The 22771-nt window shown below is 36.2% G+C and overlaps 1 protein-coding gene across 3 annotated transcripts in view; it reads right to left on the bottom strand.

Annotated features, from left to right (window-relative positions):
* Positions 1 to 22771, bottom strand: part of SYTL5 (synaptotagmin like 5) — a 214776-nt gene that overhangs the window by 155540 nt on the left and 36465 nt on the right. The gene's annotated exons all lie outside the window — the stretch shown is intronic.

Below are 22771 nucleotides of genomic sequence, written 5' to 3'. Positions count from 1 at the left end.
AATCCTTTTAAACAAACTTGTCATAATTTAAGATCTAAGGTTATTAATTGGTATTAAGTGGGCAATTATAATTTAAGAATTACAGGAAAACTTTTAAAAAAAATGTTCTTATTAAAGGTAAAATATGTTTGTCTAATTCAAGGCTTATTTAAGGGTTATGTAAAAAACAAGGTAAAGGAATCAGAAAATAAGAGATGTAAAGAAAGTTAAAGATATAAAGAGGTATTTTGGTAAAAAAAGTAATTTTATATAGGAAAGAATCTTGTGTGGTAAATTTTTGTCCTAAAATAAAAATGACGGGGTTGTACAAGAAAGAGGGATGTTTAAGACAAAACAGTCTAAACATGTTGTGAATGAACTACATAAGTCGTAATAAGGTTAGTAAAATGAATTTTTAAAGGGGTTGTGTAATTCAGTTGGCTATCATTAAAATGAAATCATAATAATATTTCTAGAGATGGGTCTTTAATATTAAAAAGAAATACACTAATACAAACCTAGATAATTGGTTAAAACAAAATTTTATTACAAATATTGACTTATTTTTAATGCAAGAAGTTTTTAAACTTTTAAATTCTATAATCTGTTTCTTTAACATTCTTCAGATTGATATCTTAAAAGTGCCGCTCTTTCTCTTTTGAAAAGGACAGGCTGGGCGCCTTGGCTCACACCTGTAATCCCAGCACACTGGGAGGTCAAGGCTGGTGGATCATCTGAGGTCAGGAGTTTGAGACCAGGCTAGCCAACATGGTGAAATCCTGTATCTACTAAAAATACAAAAATTAGCCGGCTGTAGCGGTGGGTGCCTGTGATCCCAGCTACTCAGTAGGCTGAGGCTGGAGAATCGCTTGAACCCAGGAGGTGAAGGTTGCAGCGAGCCAAGATCTCACCACTGCACTCCAGCCTGGGCGACAGAGCAAGATTCTGTCAAAAAAAAAAGGCCTTGAATGATGGCTCTTTCCTTTCCTTTACCTTTTGTTGGCTCCTGTAACTTTTACTAATTATCTAAGTAAGGGAGAAAAAATTGTTTTTGAAAACAGGCAAATTAAGTATCTTTTGAACATGCCTTTTATTCTGCATACCTGTTATATCTTGATCTTTGTATGTGTCATGTGGAAGTGATGTTTCACTTCAAAACTACATGTGAGAGCTCTAATCAAGTACTTAAAAAATGTAAGTGCTTATCAGATTGGTAAAAGCTAGCTCAGATGTCTTCTAATTTACATAACCTTGGTAATCTTTGGTAAAAATTAATTTGGTAAATTTAATCTCAAAACTCTCCAGTAATTTAAAAATCTTAAAGTCATGTTTAAAACCTCAGATTTTCTCCCCCATTAAAAATTTAAGTTACTAAAAAGTTAAAATAGGAGAAGCATAAAATATGCTTTTGTTAAAATTTTATAAACAAAAGGATGTCAATTTTCAAAAAAAGTAAGTTTTTTTGCTTAAAAATCTATTTAAGAGTTGCTTTATAATAAAGGAACTTATACAGATAAAACTGAATAAATTTTTAAAAGAACAAGCCAGGGCAACAAAACTCTGAGCCTTATGGTTACCAAGAAAATAGTCGATATGAGGGAAGGGCAAAACCAAGTAACTATTTAAAACCAAAGGGTGCAATATAAAGAAATTGTTCCATTTTGTAGATTGGTATAATTCTGTTTCTTTAAAGAAACTTTACTATAGTGGATTGTAAAAATAACCACTTTAAGAACAAAATTCTTAATTTTAAATGCTACAGATTTTAAAAGCTTGTTTGGATTAATGCAGGACCAACAGCTCATTACTGAATAATCACTAATGCACAGGGGGTTATTCCTGAGAAAGCAATCAGCCTAGTGGGCCAGATAATGCCATTATAAGGTCTATTTGCCCTAAGCAGGGGACTGCCCAACTCTCCCTATAAAATACCAAGTGAAGTACCCTAGATGAAACAGTTAATATATTTCATACGCAAGGCATGTTGGACTAGATTTATGATAACTGTGATATCCTCCCACCTAATAGGTCTATTATCTGGGTCATGGTAAATTTGGTGGTTAAGGGGGCCCTTTTTACATGAGTGCCCCTCCCACAGAATCATAGGTCTATTTAAGAAGCCTTATCAAATCTGCTATCCTCATAGGTCTTACAGACCCAACCCCCTTTCAAACCCTTTTCACCAGAAAAGGTAAAATGGTCTGGGGGTAAAGAGGGTTCCTGGGATCAGAACATAAAAACATACAGGTTAATAGAATTATAACAGGTGTAAGATGTTTAAACAAGCTTTATGTAAGGTAGCTATAACCCCTTTTACCTAAGTGTCTTATGAAAATGGGTACTGTATCTAACTGGGGGATGTTTTCCCCTTTCTAGTACTACAAAACTAAAACCATGTAAGGAAAATGAAGACACAGGAAAACATATTCCAGAACAAGGAACAGGATAAATTTCCAGAAACCCTAATGGTATGGAGATATTTGATTTACCTTACAGAGAAATCAAAATAACCATCATAAAGATGCTCAAGGAGGTCAAGAGAAGAACGCATAAATAAAGTGAGAATTTCAACAGAGAAAATATAAGAAGTACCAAACAGAAATCTGGAAGCTGAAGAATGCAATAAATAACTGAACTGAAAAATTCACTAGAGAGGTTCAATTGCAGACTAGATCAAGCAGAAGAAAGGATGAGCAAAATCAGGTGCAGTGGCTCGTGCCTGTAATCCTAGCACTTTGGGAGGCCAAAGAAGGAAGACTGCTTGAAGCCAGGAGCGTGAGAAAGGATCAGTAAACTCAAACACAGGTTACTGGAAATTAACAAGTCAGAGTAGCAAAAAGAAAGAATGAAAAGAAGTGAATAAAACTTAAGAGACTTATGAGACACCATAAAGCAAACCAACATATGCATTATGTGAGTATTAGAAAGAAAAAGAAATAGAAAGGGTCAGAAAGAGTATTCAAATAAATAATATTCAAAACTTCATAAATCTTGGAAAGGGAATGGACATCCAGATCCAGAAAGCCCAATAAATGCCAAATAAGATGAACCCAGAAAATCTACACTAAGACATATTATAATCAATCATCAAAAGTTAAAGTCAAAGAGAGCATTTTGAAAGCAGCAAAAGAACAGTGACTTGGCATGTATAAGGGAAATTCAATTAGAGTATCAGAGGATTTCTAGCAAAAATTTTGCATACCAGAAAGGAGTGTAATGATATAATAAAAGTACTAAAAGAGGCCAGGCGTGGTGGCTCACGCCTGTAATCCCAGCACTTTGGGAGGCCGAGGTGGGCAGATCATTTGAGGTCAGGAGTTTGAGACCAACCTGGCTAACATGGTAAAACCCCGTCTCTACTAAAAATACAAAAATTAGCCAGTCATGGTGGCGGGTGCCTGTAGTCCCAGCTACCTGGGAAGCTGAGGCAGGAGAATCGCTTGAACTTGGGAGGCAGAGGTCGCAGTGAGCCGAGATCGCACCACTGCACTACAGCCTGGGCAACAGAGCAAGACTCCATCTCCAGAAAACAACAACAACAACAAAAACCCCTTTGTCAACCATAATAGCAAAACTATTCTTCAAATATGAGGAAAGATAAAGATGCTCCTAAACAAACAAAAGCTTCAAGAGTTCATTAACACTAGACATGCCTTACAAAAAATGCAGAAATTGAAATAAAAGGTTGCTAAACAGCAAAACGAAAGCATACAGAAGCATAAAATTCGATGGTCAAGGTAAATATATAGGCAAATTCAGAATATTATAATACTGTAATGCTGGTGGGTAAATCGTTTTTAACCATGTTATATAACTTAAAAGACAAAAGTATTAAAAGTAACTATAAAATACATTCATGGAGCTGGGTGTGGTGGCTCATGCCTGTAACCCCAGCATTTTGGGAGGCCAAGGCGGGCAGATCACAAGGTCAGGAGTTCGAGACCAGGCTGGCCAATATGGTGAAACCCTGTCTCCACTAAAAATACAAAAATTAGCCAGATGTGGTGGCATGCATCTGTAGTCCCAGCTACTCAGGAGGCTGAGGCAGGAGAATTTCTTGATCCTGGGAGGCAGAGGTTGCAGTGAGCCAAGATCATGCCACTGCACTCCAGCCTGGGTGATAGAGTGAGACTCTGTCTCAAAAAAAAAGAAAGGAAGAAAAAGAAAAATATATTCATGGATAAAAAATATAAAAATGCAAACTGTGAGATTAATAACAATGTGTGAAGCAGAAGTAAAAATGCAGTTTTTGTATGTGATATACATTTTATCTGCTTAAAATAGACTCCTATAAGGTATTTTAAATATGTCTTATGATAACCACAAGAAAATAACTATAGAAGATAAACAAAAATAAGAGAGACAGAGAGAGACAAAAAGGAATCAAAGCGGATCAATACAAAAATCTATGAAACACAAAGGAAAACTGCAAAAGAAAAAAGGGAGAAAAGAACTATAAGACAGACAGAAATTGATTGACAAAATGGCAATAATAAATGATTCCCTAAGAAAAATTACTTTAAATGTAAGTGAATTAAACTCCCCAGTAATAAGGCATTGAGTGGCTCAATGGATTAAAAAAATAAGATCCAACTACACATTGTCCACAATAGACTCATTTTAGGTTTAAGTACACAAATAGGTTGAAAGTGAAAGACTGGAAAAAGGTATTCTGTGCAAATGGTAATCAAGAGAGGAACAATAGCTATACTTATATCAGACAAAATAGACAGTAAGTCATAAACTGTCACAAGAGACAAAAAGGACATTATATAATGATAATAGTGTCAATGCACCAGAAATATATAACTATAAATATATATGCACCCAACATCAGAGCTCCTAAATATAAAAATCAAATATTCACATAACTGAAAGGAAAAATAGACAGCAATACAATAATAGTAGGAGATTCAATACTCAATTTTCAATAATGGATAGAATATCCAAACAAAAAATCAATGTCACAAGAGTAGACTTGAACAACAACAGTATAGAACAAATGGACCTAAGAATCATATACAGAATATTCCACCCCAAAGTAATAAGTACACATTCTTCTAAAGCACACAGAGAAAAATTTCAATCTAGATCATGTTAGGTCACAAAAACAAGCTTTAATAAATTTAAGAAGATTGAAATTATACCAAATATCTTTTCTAACCATAATGGAATGAAACTAGCAATCAATAGCAAAAGAAAAACTGGAAAATTTATAAATGTGTGGAAGCTAAATAACACACTTTTGAATAACAAATGGATCGAAGAAGAATCAAAAGGGAAATTTAAAAATATCTTGATGTCCACAGAGGAGGTCTACAGAAAAAAATAAAAAAATATCTTGAGACAAATGAAAACAAAAGTACAATATACCAAACTATATGGGGTCCAGCAAAAGCAGTACTGGAAGTAAAGTCTGCAGCAATAAATTCCTATATTAAAAATGATGAAAGGTTTCTCGAAAACAACCTAAATTTACACCTCGAGGAACTAGAAAAGAATAAACTGAGACAAATGTTAGAAGAAAGAAGGAAATAAAGGTTAGAGAACAAATAAAATTGAATATCGAAAAACAATAGAAAAAATGAAACCAAGAGTTTTTATGAAAAGATAAAATTGACAAGCCTTTAGCTAGAATAACTAAGAAAAAAGAGAGGAGACTGAAACAAATAAAATTAGAAATTAAGGAGGAGACATGACAACTCCTGCCACAAAATCAGAAGGGACATAAGAGATTATCTTACACAATTTTACACAAACTGGATAAACTAGAAGGATAATTTTTTTAGAAACATACAAATTACCCAAGCTGGATCATGAAAAATAGAAAATCATAACATATATATATATAATGATAAAGAGAATGAATCAGTAATCAAAAATATTCTGACAATGACAAGAAGCCCAGGACCAGATGTCTTCACTGATGAATTCTACCAAACATTTGAAGAATTCAAACCAATAATTCTCAGAGTCTTCTGAAAAATTGAAGAGGAAGGAACATTAACCAACTAATTTTGCGGCCAGCATTAACCTGATAACCAAAACCAAAGACACCTAAAGGAAAGAAAATTACAGGCCAATATTCCTGAAGAATATAGATGCAAAAATCCTGAACAAAATATTATCAAGTGGAATTCAATAGCACATTAAAAGAATCATGTACCATTACCAAGTGAGATTTATCCCTGGGATGTAAGGATGATTCAACATATGCAAACCAATAAATGTAATACACATCACATACCTAAGTCTGTTCAAGCTGTTATAACAAAAGAACATAAGCTGCTTGGCTTACAAACAACAGAAATTTATTTCTCACAGTCCTAGAGGGTAAGAAGTTCAAGATCAAGGCCCAGGCAGATTTTTTTGTCTAGTGAAGGCCTGCTCTCTGGATCATAGATGGTGTCTTCTATCTGTGTTTTTACATAATGAAAGGAGCAAGGGAGCTCTTTGGGTCGTCTTTTATAAGGGCACTAACCCCATTCCTAAGAGCTCTGCCCTCATGACCTAATTGCTTCCCAAAGGCCCTATCTTCTGACACTATCATATTGGTGACTAAGTTTCAACATAGAAATGGGGGGAGGCACACAAACATTCAGAGCATAGCACTGCATTGACAGAATAAAGGATAAAAATCACATGATCGTCTCAACAGATGTAATAAAAAAAGCATTTGACAAAATGTAATAGCCCATATCATGATAAAAACACTCAACAAACTAGGAATAAGGATAAATTACCTCAACATAATAAAAAAACTAACATCACAATCAATAATAAAAAACTGAAGGTTTTTCTTCTAAGATTAGGAGCAAGGCAAGAATGCCCACTCTCACAACTTCTATTCAACATAGTACTGGAATCCTAGCAAAAGCAATTAGGCAAGGAAAATAAATAAAAGACATTCAAATAGGAAAGAAAGATATAAAATTTCTTTGCAGGTAACATGAACTTCTGTGTAGAAAACCCTAAATACTCCAGAATAAACAGAACTAATTTAAAAATTAGTAAAGTTTAAAAATACAAAATCAAGGCCTAGTATGGTGGCTCACACCTTAATCCCAGCACTTTGGGAAGCCGGGACAGGCAGATCATGAGGTCAGGAGATCGAGACCAGCCTGACAACATGGCAAAACCCCGTCTCTACTAAAAATACAAAAAATTAGCCGGGCGTGTTGGCACATGCCTGTAGTCCCAGCTATTCGGGAGGCTGAGGCAGGCGAATCACTTGAACCCAAGAGGCAGAGGTTGCAGTGAGCCGAGATCGCGCCACTGCACTCCAGCCTGGGCGATAGAGTGAGACTCCATCTCAAAAAAAAAAAAACAAAAAACACAAAAACAAAAACAAAATCAACATACAAGGATTTCTTGTCTATTAATATACCAACCATACATTTTCTGAAAAGGAAATTAAGAAAACAATCCCATTTATAATAGCATCAAGGTGAATAAAACACTTAGAAATAAACTTAAGTTTTAAATAAACATTTAAAATACTTAAAATACTAAGGAATAAAAAACTTGTACACCGAAAAATACAAAACACAAATGAAGAAATTAAAGGAAACACAAATAAATGGAAAGACATGTCATGTTAATGGACTGAAAGAGTGAATATTGTTAAAATGTCCGTATTATCTGCTATGGTTTGAATGTGTCCCCAAAATTTCATGTGTTGGAAATTTAATCCCCAATTTTGTATGTTGATAGTATTTGGAGGTGGCGTCTTTGGGAGGTAATTAGGACTAGATAAGGTCATTAAAGTGGAGCCTCCCTGATTGTACTGGAGGCTTTATTAAAAGAGGAAGAGGGGTAATCAAAACCACAATGAGATACCATCTCACACCAGTTAGAATGGCAATCATTAAAAAGTCAGGAAACAACAGGTGCTGGAGAGGATGTGGAGAAATAGGAACACTTTTACACTGTTGGTGGGACTGTAAACTAGTTCAACCATTGTGGAAGTCAGCGTGGCAATTCCTCAAGGAACTAGAACTAGAAATACCATTTGACCCAGCCATCTCATTACTGGGTATATACACAAAGGATTATAAATCATGCTTCTATAAAGACACATGCACACGTATGTTTATTGCGGCACTATTCACAATAGCAAAGACTTGGAACCAACCCAAATGTCCAACAATGATAGACTGGATTAAGAAAATGTGGCACATATACACCATGGAATACTATGCAGCCATAAAAAAGGATGAGTTCATGTCCTTTGTAGGGACATGGATGAAGCTGGAAACCATCATTCTCAGCAAACCATCACAGGGACAAAAAAAACAAACACTGCATGTTCTCACTCATAGGTGGGAATTGAACAATGAGAACACTTGGACACAGGAAGGGGAACATCACACACCTGGGCCTGTTGTGGGGTGGGGGGAGGGGGGAGGGATACCATTAGGAGATATACCTAATGTAAATGACGAGTTAATGGGTGCAGCACACCAACATGGCACATGTATACATATGTAACAAACCTGCACTTTGTGCACATGTACCCTAGAACTTAAAGTATAATTTAAAAAAACAATGCTTGGGACAAAAAAAAAGGGAGACAAATCATTTCAATTATTCTTTTGCATTGATTGTTTTATGTTTATGAATCCATAGAAACCTCATTTCAGAGGCGTTTGCTGCACTTGAGACTTGAGCTTGGTTTGTAGCTTTGAAATTAAATTAGCAAGTATGTAACTTCAAAAAAAAGTATACATCACTTGTAATATGCATTAGAAAGATTAAGTGAGTTAAAGTGTTACTCTTAAGACTAAGAGATCAAAACAAATTGCTTTGATTTTGTAATGTACATCATACAGTAACATAAAAAAAAGTACCATCAATATTATACAAATATATGATTTACAATATCCCCATTATAGCAAGACAAATAATGCAGTCATAAAATAAAATGTCTTTTTGGCATTTATTTTGCAAAGCATGTAAATTATTGTTCTCATTATGACATAAGAATAATACTCTTTTGGTGACAAAAGATATATTGTGTTAGTTCAAGGTCCACTAAAGAGCTTTCAGGAAGTTCAAAAGTAAAATCTGGCCATGTTTCCTATACAATAAATAGAACAGCAACAACCTCTGCTATCCCTTAAGCATAAACTATCCCTTTACATAAACTTAAGTAAATGGCTTGTTACAAATAAAAGTAAATAACAATTTAGAAACTAGTTAACAAAAGAAAAAAAAAAAGGAAGAGAGGTGACACACATTTGCCCTCTTGTCACATGATGCTTTTTGCCATGTTATGATGAAGCAAAAAGGACCTTGCCAGATGTTGATGCCATGCTCTTGGACTTCTCAGACTCCAGAACCATGAACCAAATAAACTTCTTTTCTTTATAAATTACCCAGTCTATAGTATTCTGCCATAGCAATGGAAAATGCACTCAAGGTGGAAAATTGGCAACAAGAAGTGAAGTCATTGCTATAACAGAGATCTGAAAACATGGAAGCAGCTTTGGAATTGGGTGATGGGTAGAGGCTGTAAGAATCTGGAGGAGGCCGGGCACGGTGGCTCACGCCTGTAATCCCAGCACTGAGGGAGGCCAAGGCGGGTGGATCATGACGTCAGGAGATCGGGACCACAGTGAAACCCCGTCTCTACTAAAAATACAAAAAAATTACCCGGGTGTGGTGGCGGGCGCCTGTAGTCCCAGTTACTTGGGAGGCTGAGGCAGGAGAATGGCGTGAACCCAGTAGGCGGAGCTTGCAGTGAGCCGAGATCATGCCACTGCACTCCAGCCTGGGCAACAGAGTGAAACTCCGTCTCAAAAATAAATAAATAAATAAATAAAAAGAATCTGGAGGAACAGACTAGGAAAAAAAATACCTGTATTGCCATAAATGGTGCATTAACAGTGACTCTGGTGAGGGCTCAGAAAAAGGAGAAGACCAGAGAAATTCTAAAACATTTTACAGATTGCTTAAGTGGCCTTGACCAAAATACTGATAAAAATACAGACAGTAAAAGCCACTCTAATGAGGTATCATATGGAACTAAAGAAACTGGAGAAAAGGCCATTCTTGTTATAAAGTAGCAAAAAACTTGGCTGAACTATGTTCATGGTTGAATGCTTTATGGAAGGCAGAATTTAAGAGTGATGAACTGGAATAGCTCGTGGAACATATACGAAAGCAGCAAAGCATTCAGGGTGTTTCAAGGCTACTTTTAACAGCTTATAGTAAAACAAAAGAGGAAAGAGATGATTTGAAGAGAGAATTTGTAATTAAAATGAAAGCACAGTGAAATGATTTTGGACATGTGGTAGAGAATGAAAGAGCATTTTCAGCACAGGAAACCAAGGGTGTGACTAAGTGATGAATTGATAAGGAGATTAGTATGGATAAAACAAAGCCAGGGACTATCGGGACATCGGGAGAAAAACTCTTAGAGATCTTCGAGTCTTCCCCTCCCATTACAGGCTCAGAGCTCTGGGAGGGTAGAATGGTTTTGAGGGATGGGCCACTGGCCAGGGCTACCTTGGGTCTCTGTTCCTTGCATTCTGGTGCAGCACTCCTCATCATAACAGCTGTGGCCCAAGATGCTCCAGGTGCAACTTGACCTGCCACTCTAAACAGTACGAGACATAAACTTTGGCAGCACCCATGAGGTGCTAATTCTGGAGATGCACAGAATGTAAGAGCTGTGGGAACATCCTTCACCCAGATTTCAAAGGATGGCATGAACAGCCTGGAGGCCCAGGCAGAGAGTTGTCACAGGGTAGAGCCACAGCAGAGAGCTGCTACAAGGGCAATGCTGAGCAGAAATGTAAGGTCAGTTGTTGGGATTCACTCAGGATGGTGGCAGAAATATTAAAGGGACATATTAGGGAAAGTTATAAGGAATAGTCACAAACCGTTTGGAAGGCTGAAAGGTTACACAGCTTGTAATAATTGAACAGGCTAAAGGCAGCCAGTTCTTACCTTAGAGAATTAGGTCATAAGGTAAATACTAGGGACAACAGAGTCTTCCTCATTTAAGTCTGTTTACCCTACCTCTAATAACTAACCTTTGAGCCAGATGGCCCTCATGGGGAAAGGTGGACTAAGGATATTGCCCCCTAATGGTATTTATTTTAAACCGCGGTACCTGAGCTTTAATCATTCGTAGAACTACTCTCTTAACCATGTTAATTATCCACAAGTGTGTTTACTCAAAGCTTCTGTTGTTAATTCTGTACTAAATAAATGCCTGGAGTGCGAGCTGCTCAGGGCCTGCTGCAGTGACAAACCTCTCTTGGTGGGCAGGCGGTCGGACACTCGGCAGGACTGGCAAAACAGAATATCTGTGTGTCAGTGTACGTTTTATTCATCCGTCATTTAGGTCAGGGTCTGCAGGCAGATCCCCGCAGCTAATGCCCTCTTGTGAGGAGCCACACCTCAGTCAGTGCTAGAGCTGTCACAAGGAGTCCCCACTAAGGCAATGCCTAGTGGAGCTGCAGGGGAAGGACTACCCACAAGAATTCAGAATTGTAGAGCTACACGCATTCAGTCCCCTTGGGAGAACTGCAGGCATAAGACTCCAACCTGTATAAACTGCTGCATGGGCTGAGCCCAGCAAAGCCACAGGGATGAAACTGCCCAAGGCTTTGAAGATTCCAACCCCCTCTCCCACGCCAGTACATTCCAGAGATGGCACATGGAGTGAAAGATCATTCTAAGCTTTAAGGTTTAATGTTGTTTCCCTGTTGGGGTTTTGACGTGCTGAGACCAGTTACTTATTTTTTCTTGCTTATTTTCCCCATTTTTAATAGGAATGACTATCCTGTGCTTAGCATTGTATTTTGCAAGTACGTAGCTTGTTTTGATCTCACAGGCTTGCAGCTGGCAAGGAAATTGCACATTTTGAGTCTCATCTATATCTGATTCAGATGAGACTCTGGACTTTGGACTTTTGAGTTGATCCTGAAACAAGTTATGACTCTGGGGCTATTGGAATGGAATTAATACATTTGCATGTGAAAAGAAAATAAAATTTGGGGGCCAGGGGCAGAATGCTATGGTTCGATGGTGTCCCCTAAATGTCATGTGTGTGTTGGAAACTTAATCCCCAAATTCATATGTTAATGGGATTTGGAGATGGGGTCTTTGAAAGGTAATTAGAATTAAATAAGGTCATCAAGCTAGGGCCCCCATGATGGTACTGGAGGCTCTATGAGAAGAGGAAGAGTGATCTGAGCTGACACACTCTTCCCTCTTGCCATAAGATGTCCTCCACCATATTATGACACAGCCAGAAGGCCCATTAGCAGATGCTGGTACCATGCTCTCAGACTTCCTAACCTCTAGAACTATGAGGTAAATAAACTTTATAAATTACACAGTCTGGGTTTTTTTTTTTTTTTTTGAGATGGAGTCTCATTCTGTTGCCCAGGTTGTAGTACAGTGGCATGATCTCAGCTCACTGCAACCTTCGCCTCCCAGGCTCAAGCAATTATCCTGCCCCAGCCCCCTGAGTAGCTGGGATTACAGGTGCCCACTACCCCACCTGGCTAATTTTCGTATTTTTAGTAGATCCGAGGTTTCACCATGTTGGCCAGGCTGGTCTTGAACTCCCGACCTCAAGTGATCTGCCTGCATTGGCCTCCCAAAGTGCTGGGATTACAGGAGTGAGCCACCACGCCCAGTCACAGTCTATGGTATTCTGTGATAGCAACAGAAAATTGACTAAGAGTTGATATTGTTAAAATATCTATACTACCTAAAGCAATCTACAGATTCAGTGCAATTTCTATCAAAATTCAAATGGCATTATTTACAGAAATAGAAAAAACAATCCTAAAATCGTATGGAACCACAAAATACCCAGAATAGCCAAAACAATCTTGTTAAAAAAAAAGTTAGAGGCATCATACTTCACTATTTCAAAATGTATTACAAAACTACAAAACCCAGTAGTATGATACTGGCATAAAGACAGACCTATAAAACCAATGGAACAGAATGGAGAGCCCAGAATTAAACCCATACATGTAGTCAACAGACCTTCACCAAGGGTGCCAAGAACACACAATTGGGAAAGAGTCCTCTCAGTAAATGATGTTGGGAAGATTGGACATTCACATGCAAAAGTATGAAATTCTACCCATGTCATACACCACACACAAAAAATTCACTAAAAGTGAGTTAAAGACTTAAGTGTAAGACCTGAACTTTAAAACTCTTAGCAGAAAACACAGCAGGGAAAGCTTCATAATGTTGGTTCTTGGCAATGATTTCTTGGCTGTAGCCTCAAAAGCACAGGCAACAAAAGCAAAAAATAGACAAAGGGGACTATATCAAACCAAAAAGCTTCTACGCAGAAAAGGAAACAACAGGTAAAAGGCAACCTACAGAATGAGAAAAAAAATTGCAAACTATATATCTGATAAGGGGCGAATATACAAATATATAAAGGTTTCCTACAGCTCAATAGCAGAAAAACAAATAACCAAATTTAAAAAGTGAGCAAAAACTGTGAATCGACATTTCTCCCAACGAGACATACGAATGGCCATGAGGCATATAAAAAGATGTTCAGCATCACTAATAATCAGGGAAATGTAAATCAAAACCACAATTAGATATCACCTCATACCTCTTAGAATGGCTATGATAAAAAGGAAAGATATCAAGTATTGGTGAAGATGTGATGAAATTGCAACCCTGGTACAGTGTTAGTGGGACTGTAGAATGGTGGATCTGCTATAAAAAACAATACAGAGCTTCCTCAGAAAATTTAAAATAGAATTACCAAATGATCCAGCAGTCCCACTTCTGGGTATTTACTGGTATTAAACAGAAATATGGATCCCGAAGGCATATCTGCGCTCCTATGCTCATAGCAGCATTATTCACAATAGCCATGATATGTAAACAACCTAAATGTCCAACTAGAGATAAATAGATAAAAAATACGGTATATAAATACAATTGAATATTATTCATTATTTAAAAAATCATGAAATCCTGCCACATGAGATAACATAGATGAACTTTGTGGACATTATGCTAAGTGGAATAAGCCAGGTATAGAAGAACAAATAATGCATTATTTTACTTATATAAAGTATCTGAAATGGTGAAATTCATAGAAGCAGAGAGTAGAGTGGCAGTTGCCAGGGACTAGCAGGGGGAAATGGGCACTTGCTATTCAATCGGTACAAAGTTTCACTTATGCAAGATGATTAAGTTCTAGAAATCTGCTGTACAACGTTGTGCCTATAGTAAATAACACTTCACTGTACATTTAAAAATTTGTAGAGAGGGTAGATCTCATGTTAAATGTTCTTACCAAAATAAAAATGAACTAAATTAATTATCTAATTAATTAAATGACTTGATTTAAGTACAGATTTTTCAGTAAAGTGCCTCAAATTACACTGAGCATAGACAAGAACCAGCAACTAGGCAAAGTGAACTACAAGTATAGATGTAGAATTCTAAAATCTCTGGCCACAATAGTTTCTGCTTTTGCATCTTAAACTGAGACTATATGCTAAATAATTGTTTAGCTTGGAATTGCAAGATTAGTCCATGTAGTTACATTTTGTATCTCTCCCACACAGTTCAACCAGTAGAGTTGGCTTAGGAGAATCAATAAAATATGGATGTTTGTATACAGGTGTGTTCAATTTCAACATGGTCCACCATGGAAAACAAGCCATAAGTAAATGACTAAGGTCTGCATTTGTCTCCTGTTCCTCTCATGATCACTTTGTGGTGATGCCTATGAAGCCCCAGATGATATAAATGCTCAGGTTGGAAGCTTGGGACTCAGTCTAGGAGTAGGAGTGAAGGAGTCCTTACCAAAGCCCAACATGGAATTTGAATCCTGAGGTAGGAAATAGCTATTGAGCCAATTCACAGAGTCCTCTAGGGAAAGGTAATCATAAATTTAATTACTTAAAACCTAGAACTTTCTTTACATTTCCCGGCCAGTGTATTGCTACATAAGGGTGAGTCTCAACTAAAAAGATGTGAGCATTTTCCCCAGTCAGAAAAGGCTGTTGTCTCTTAACCTTAAGAACAAAAATAAGTAAAAAATGTTCATCTAATTATATGTTTCTAGCATAACACAATACAGACGATGTTGGCAGATAATTCCAGTCTTTTACCTCACTCATTTTGCAAACACAGTAAAACAAAGTAAATAGTTTGAGTCATCATCTTTGGACTCTTAAAATCTGTTACATAAATTGAAAGAAGCATAAAGAATTTAGACATTTTTAAACAAACTTACATATAATAGGCAACCAATTTAAACAATTCCTCTAAGTTCCCTGGAAAGAGATCAATGTGTAATCACCAGTTTTTAAATAATCCATGCTGTGGTACCAAATGAATATAAATGTAATGTTAAAAAAATTGATCAATAAATTATAATCTCATTTATTATTTATAAAACATTTTTTGCAGATATGAGAAAACTCATTTGCCCTGGATCTTGTATCTCATTAGTGGTAAAAAGATCCAGTGTTCTTTACAGTATGCTGCGAAATATTTTCTGCTATTGATAAGACTTTGTTGCAATGACCTCTAAGAATTTTGGCATCATTAAATAAAGGTTATATAAAAGTTGTTCTATTTTTGACAATATTTTTTCTTCATATGGCATACTGGACTTGAAACTTAGAGACCTGAAATTATATTCTGATTATGTTAACTCACCATAGCTTCATAGTGACACCAAAAGAGCTTTGCACACAATGTTGCTATATGTCCATTTGTGTGTCTATGTGTGTGTGTGTGTGTGTGTACGTGTGTGGTGAAAGATGGGGAGGAAAGTTATAACTATCAGAAATATAATACAATATAAAACACAAATCAGTTTTGCAAATTGTGAAACATGTTATGTTTTGATTTACTCCAGCGTGATCCAAGAGTTATAAACTTCTCATCACAACAGAAATTGAAAGCAAAGGTCAATTACAAATGTTATTTCATAGAGAGGTCTACCATTACCATGTCAGAATACCAGAAATAAGTAAAGTTCCCTTCTTGTTCTTGCTTACTTACCTTTAAGACTTTGCATTTGCCTCTAAAGGTCTTGAGGAGAGCATCTTGTCCCCATTTATGTGAACTCATCAAAGCACCAACCCTAGATCAATCTGCCTTCTTCATGTCCATATCCAGGACAGCTAGAGAAAAATCACATAGCCCTACAGATTGGGTGAGAAGACAAACTCGTGGTCCACAAATCAGCTAAGTCTAATCACCTGTGAATTCTTTTCCTTATCTTCAGTCAGTTCCTGAAGCCAGTGCCCTCAATGACTTTTCAATGCTCTTCTGAAATTACTCAGGCCCTGATGCCCTCCCTCTTAGCCTTGGCTCTCTCAATATGCTGCCCTTCCATTAACTTATTGATGTCCACAGTTAGCTGTACCTCATCATAGATTCAGAGGACTAGATGTTCTTTTCCCTTTTCAAATCTACATTCTTTCATTATTTTGTCCTAAACCTCATCTCCTCAGCCTTGCTCCATGATCTTGTTCCAACAAGCATTCTCTTTTTTCTTTGACTTGAATATCTCAAGTTTCACTGATTCCTTTATCTCAGCCTATAAACAAGTCTAAAATACATACACATTGCCCTTCATGTAATCTACTGTACAGTTTGTCTCTTCTTCATATTTATTATAATTTATTAAAATGCTTATCTGTACTTGCTGCATCCAAACCACCTCTCAGTCACTTCTCAAGTTGCTGTAATCTGACTTTTACCCCCGCTGCTCTCCTGCATCTTCACTAATGTGGGGGTCCCCAACTCCCTAGCCACAGTGATTAGTAGAGGGATAGGCATGTGACTTATATATACCTGACCAATCAGAGTCTTCCCTCAGGTTTATTTTGTATTTTGAGATAACAAGGAAAAAACTCCTTTTTTTTTTTTTTTCTGGTTTTGGAGCTAATAGAATATGAATCTGGAACTGCCTAAGATCATGACTCTAGCCTCAAACGGTCACTCAGCTTAAAAGAAAAAGAAAAAAAAACAGAGTCTGAGGGAAAAAAAGATGGTGTTAAAATTTCTAGCTTTAGTCATACTCAAAGCCAACTCTGACCCTGAGTGTTCTGATATGATTATTTTATCCATTAAATTCTACTCTTTGGCTTAAATCAAATTCTTATTTGTTGACTTTTCTTTCTCAAGTTCCTCATCTGTCATCTACTCCAGCAACATCTTCTCATTCTATTATATTCATTTCATCCTGCATATGCTTCCTTTGATGATTTCAACCAGACTCATGCTTTCAAACTTTAAACTATGAATGATAACTCCCAAGTCTATATCACCAGGCCAGTTCTCTTCACTGAATTTCATACTCAAATATCAACATTATACTAAATAATTTCACTTTTTAAAATTTATTTATTTACTTTTTAGACAGATTCTTTCTCTGATGCCCAATAACTTCACTTTGATTACCCAAAGGCAACTCACTCCAGAGTGAATATAAACTCGTTTTCCTGAGGTCAGTCCCAGGACATGTTTACTCTGGTGGTTCTGGCATAATTATTAATAGCGCTCTTTCACGTTCTCTGAAGTGCCCTGGTTTTGATGATAAAATTCATTGTCACTCTCTCTCAGACTCAATGTTTCCTACACTGAACCCACTATCCTTCTTTCCGTATCTCATTCAGTTAAATTGGAAGCCTAGAGTCATCCTTGACTCTTTCCCCTGAATCTGTCCTCCATGTTATAACAATGTCCAGGCCTTGAACACTTCTTGAATCTATCATTTTCTCTCTTTTCCAGCTGCCACTTCTCTGGACTTTCGCCATCTTTGAAATAGCCTCTTAACCTCCAGTCTTCTTCCCCTCAAATCTATCACCCACAATAACAATAAGGGTGTTGAATTATTGGCCCAAATTCTTCATCCCTCCTAGTGTCCATCCTCCTAGTGTCCTCTCCAGAAAGCAATCCCTGGCCCTCTCCTTACCCCAGTTACCTTTGCTAATGACATTGACGTTCCTTCCACTAGAGATGGAATATACTTCCCTACCCTTTGACTTTGGGCTTATCCACATGTTTTGTTTTGGTCAGTATAACCACAGGTGTAACTCAAGTAGGAGTTTGGCAGCTTCAGTTCTTGTGCTTTTGACCTTGTCATGGAAAGAACATTTCTTGGTTAGCCCATAGGTCTAATAAAGACAAGAGTAAGGTCAGCAAAAATTGGACCCTGTCTACCATCTGGAGCTAAGTGCAGACAAACCCAGGGCTAGACAAACCCAAGTGCAGAACAGTTAACTCCCAATCAAGTAGCAGAAGGGTGAAGAAGAATAAATTATTGTTGTTTTAAGCCAGTTAATTTTGCTGTACTTTTTAATGGAACAATAGCTTATTGACACAATTCCCCTCTCTATTTTAGTTAGTAATACTGAATTCACCCAAAAGAGAAGCCTGAAGATATCCTTGATTTTCCCTCCTCACCCTGACCTTTACATTCCAACAATTTCTAGATCTTACAAATCTATATTCCAAACATTTCTTGAATTCAGAGCCCCCTCTGTATTTCTTTTGCCACTGCTCTGATTCAAACCCTCATATCTTTGATCCTGGATTACTGCAATAGATTTGCCTGGTCTCCTTGTGTCTAGCCCATCCTCCTCAAGAATATGATCCATGTATCCACCAAAGAACCTTTCTCTAAGGAAATTTGACCATTTCTCCCCATTGTATTCCTTCTCCACTTTGCTAAAAATTCTTTAATGGGTTTCCACCATCCACAGAATAAAGTCTAACTTCCAAGCAAGACCCTCACAGTCTGGCCCTAGCTAACCCTTCAGACTCATCCCTCACCACTCCTGCCTTGCAATTTTTACTACAGCAACACTGCTTGTAGTTTCTCAAAACCTCTCCAGAAAGCAATCCCTGGGCCTCTCCTTACCCCAGTTTATGGTTTTCTCCTCCTTGCTCCCCACAATTTGCTGTACATATTTATAAGTACTTACACAGTATAATGACCTATCAATCTATCTCTCCTACTGTCTTTTTGAGGGGAGACTGTCTTACTCATGCTTTAATTTGAATCCCCCATCCTAGGGCAGAACCTGACACATATGACATCCTAAATAAATATTTAGTGAGTAAATGAATGAATTATTTTTTTTAAAAACTCATAAAACATATTTATACTGTTTATGAAAATGCTTTTGATATTTTCTGTTCCTAATCCCAAATAATATATTTTTCTTGCTATTAATACATGCGATTCAAAAAATCACCATTGAAATCAATTCACTTATTTACCGAGGATCTTTTAACAGATCTAACATTAGTAATATGAAAGCAAGATAATGGAGTTTAGCATTTATTTCCACATAGAAACAGATATTTAGTAAGAATTTAATAGAACAGGGCCTCTTAGTCAGATGGCACTTTTCTTTGGTATATAATAGTGAACCAAACTTTGAAAAAAATTTTTTATTTTATGGATCCATAACTTTTTTTTTTATTCCTCAAAAGTCTTTCTGCCCTTCAGATCAGATCAATTTACACATATTCCAATTTCTTCCATGATTATTGTTCTACTCAGACTCTTCAGTCAATTTCGGTAATTGCTATAAAAATAAAATTGTACTACATGTTGGATGGATAACATCCATCGTGTGCTGCACTGATTAACAGTTGAAAAACTTCAGTACCCTTAAAATGAACACATATCAGGATGTGTTTCCAAACATCTTTACACTTTCATAGCCTGAAAAGCTCTCAGAAAAAGAACTTATTTAATTTGGTCAAAAACCAATATTTGGTGTATTTTCAATTACTATCTTTTATAATAAAACTGTTAATGAATAATATTTTCTATGACAACCAACTGAATATACATCATACATTAAAGGTAATTTCAACCAATATTAAAGCCACCAAAAAAGCAATACGCTGGTCTGAGTTTCTTAAATAGGAAAGCATTGCATACTTCTCGGTTATAAACAGAATTCCAAGTACAGGTTCTGAAGACTGAAAGCATATATCAAACCTTCAGAAAAGTTAAAGTAAATAAAGATATATTCTGCTTTACAGTTATTATTTCTGAAAGGTAGTAATTCACGTGTAAGTTATCAAATGGTATTTGAAAATCTTCCTACCTAAAACAGCTCTTCTGGAAATACTTTCAGTAAATAATTATTTCATAAAATATATATGCACAATAGAGCAGTATCTTTTAGATATACATTTATTAGGTTTCCTCTAAGTGAGAAATACTGTAGAGTAGAGGAACAGGTGCCAACAGAAAGGGTCCCAGAAGCATGTATACCGTATCTGAGAGCAAGAGGATGTTTAAATACATAATTTATATTTCCTTAAGTAGAAAAAAAGGTGAAAGGCAATGACTCAATCTATGGAGAGAAAATCTTTTAAACTTCTTAAGTTCCAATTTGATCATGATGGCATTCGTCAAAGATTTAAATAGGTATTGATTAAAGACTTCATAAAATACAGAAAAGGGTTGGGAGCGTGAATAGTCCAAAACAACAAAGGATACAAACCACTCACATTTAAAAATTTTTTGCAACAGGTATTCTTTTCTAATGATGTGTGCTTTAGACCAGTCAAGAAATTGATTTCCATGTCCTAAGCATTCAAACCACTGTCTATATGACAGGAGAGATCTAGAGTGGAATTAATAACTTGTCATGGTTCACATGCAATTATAATGTTAAACAGCATATAATTGCAAATTAAACACAACTTTTTTTTTAAATGTTGTACCCAGGATCAACTGGGCACCCAGGTGCAACTAAAAGGGCAAAACATGTACTCTACATTTCCTTTTATTTTCCCTAACAAGTGTATATTTTCCTTTTTTGTCTTCCTTGGTGCCAAGTAAGCTTCCCTCATTATGGTGAACATTATTTATTTTTTACTGTTTTCATGTTCTATCCTCTAACCACAATCAAAATGTACCTGCTCTTCTCAGATATTGTGAGGAGTAAGAAATTAAGCTGATTAAGGTGGAAGCACTGATGGCATGATAGCTTACTCTTTCCAGATTTAATCAATGAGGAATGCTTTGGGCAGCAAGCAATAGCAATATCAATAACAACAACAATAATAAACAAACTGCAATGATATAAACCATTGGAGGTACTTCAATGTCAGGTTGGTTTGGTGGCTCACCCACGTCATGACAGACATAGGCTTTTTCTGCTATTATGTTTGACCATCCTTAGCATATGGGATTTTGTTCTTTGAGTGGTTGCTTCATGGTTTCAAGATGCTTTTCCTAGATCCAAGTATCACAATAACAAAGTAACATTTAAAGGCAGGAATTCATAGAAATTAGACTGAGACAAGTCACTTATGTACCTTGTTCCTTTTATTAGAAAGTACAAACTTTCCATGAAGCCCCATAATAACTTCCCTTATATCTCATTGGCAAGGGAGAATAGGAAAGTGAGTCTCAGGTTATTTCAGCCTCCATGGTAGAGGTGGACAAGAGAAGAAAGGGGTTGGAAATGATTTTTAGATTCCAATGTGAATGCCTGCCATATCAGATAACATGATTGAAATTGAATAGGAACCTTTAGAGTTTACATATAGAAAAGAAATAGCAACAAATTGAGGCTCAGTTTGTTTTAAAATCTCTCCCCCCTAGATATCTGTATTCCTATGTTCATTGCAGCATTATTCACAATAGCCAAGCTAAGTGTCTGTCAATGGATGAATGAATTTTAAAAATGTGGTACGTAAACAAAATGGAATACTATTCAGCCATAAAAAAGAAGGAAATCCTGTCATTTGTGACAATATGGAGGAACCTGGAGAACATTATGTTAAGTGACACAAGCAAGGCCTAGAAAGGCAAACATCCATGATCTCACTTATATGTGGAATCTAAAACAGTTGAACATAGAAAGTAGCTTGGTAGTTACCAGAGGCTGAGGCGGGGAGGTGGTGGCAGATGGGGAAAGTGGAAATGTATACATATATCAAATCATCAAGTTGTATACTTTAAATATATATAAAAATGTATGAAAATATATAAATTCTAACCATCATCTATACTTCAATAAAGTTGCAAAAATAATTTAAGCAAAAATTATGTAAATAATTTTATAATAATATAATATATAATTTTATAACATTATATAATAATATTCCTTGAAATGATATATGCTTTTTTATTTTTAAAAATAAAACATAAAACTAATGCTTAGAAAATTGATTCCAGTGATGCTTTTGGACTTTAAATTCTAGAACAACTAATATTCCTATTAAATAAAAGCAGCTCATGTTATACCTCTTGTTGTCATTAACCTTTACTACTCTGTTATATAAGGTTCCCTGTCATTATTGTCCATTAGACTGCTTGGTAGTAGGATAAACTTGGGAGAAATTATGCAGGATCTAAATGAAATAAGTGTAAGAAAATAAGAAAAAAAAGATTCTGACAATTCTGAAGCCTCCTGGAGTAGAATTTGCCCACTTAAGAAATATTCTCATACTGGAACAATGAAGCTATGAAGAAGATTTGGAACTCTGTGTATTTGGGCTTAAATTGACTGAGTCATTTGGTACTTTGGTTTAGTTTGGAAATGTATAGAAACATCAGGAAAAGAAATATGAAATGGAGTTGGGGAGGCACAGGAGAAAATGTTTTCAAATTAAGATGTTAACAAATAATCAAATAGTTCATCTTATTTAATCTCACAAAAATCCTTCAAGGTGGCTATTATTAGCCTCACTTAATGTGAGGAAACTGAATATGGAAAAAAATAACTAGCTTAGCCAAACTTACAAAGTGGGAAAATTAGGATCTACACCAAAGTCTGTCTGC

The sequence above is a fragment of the Symphalangus syndactylus genome, chromosome X (genome assembly GCF_028878055.3).
Source record: "Symphalangus syndactylus isolate Jambi chromosome X, NHGRI_mSymSyn1-v2.1_pri, whole genome shotgun sequence".
NCBI lineage: Eukaryota > Metazoa > Chordata > Mammalia > Primates > Hylobatidae > Symphalangus > Symphalangus syndactylus.
The sequence above is the reverse complement of the archived record's forward strand: the minus strand, read 5'-3'. Positions and strand labels throughout refer to the sequence as shown.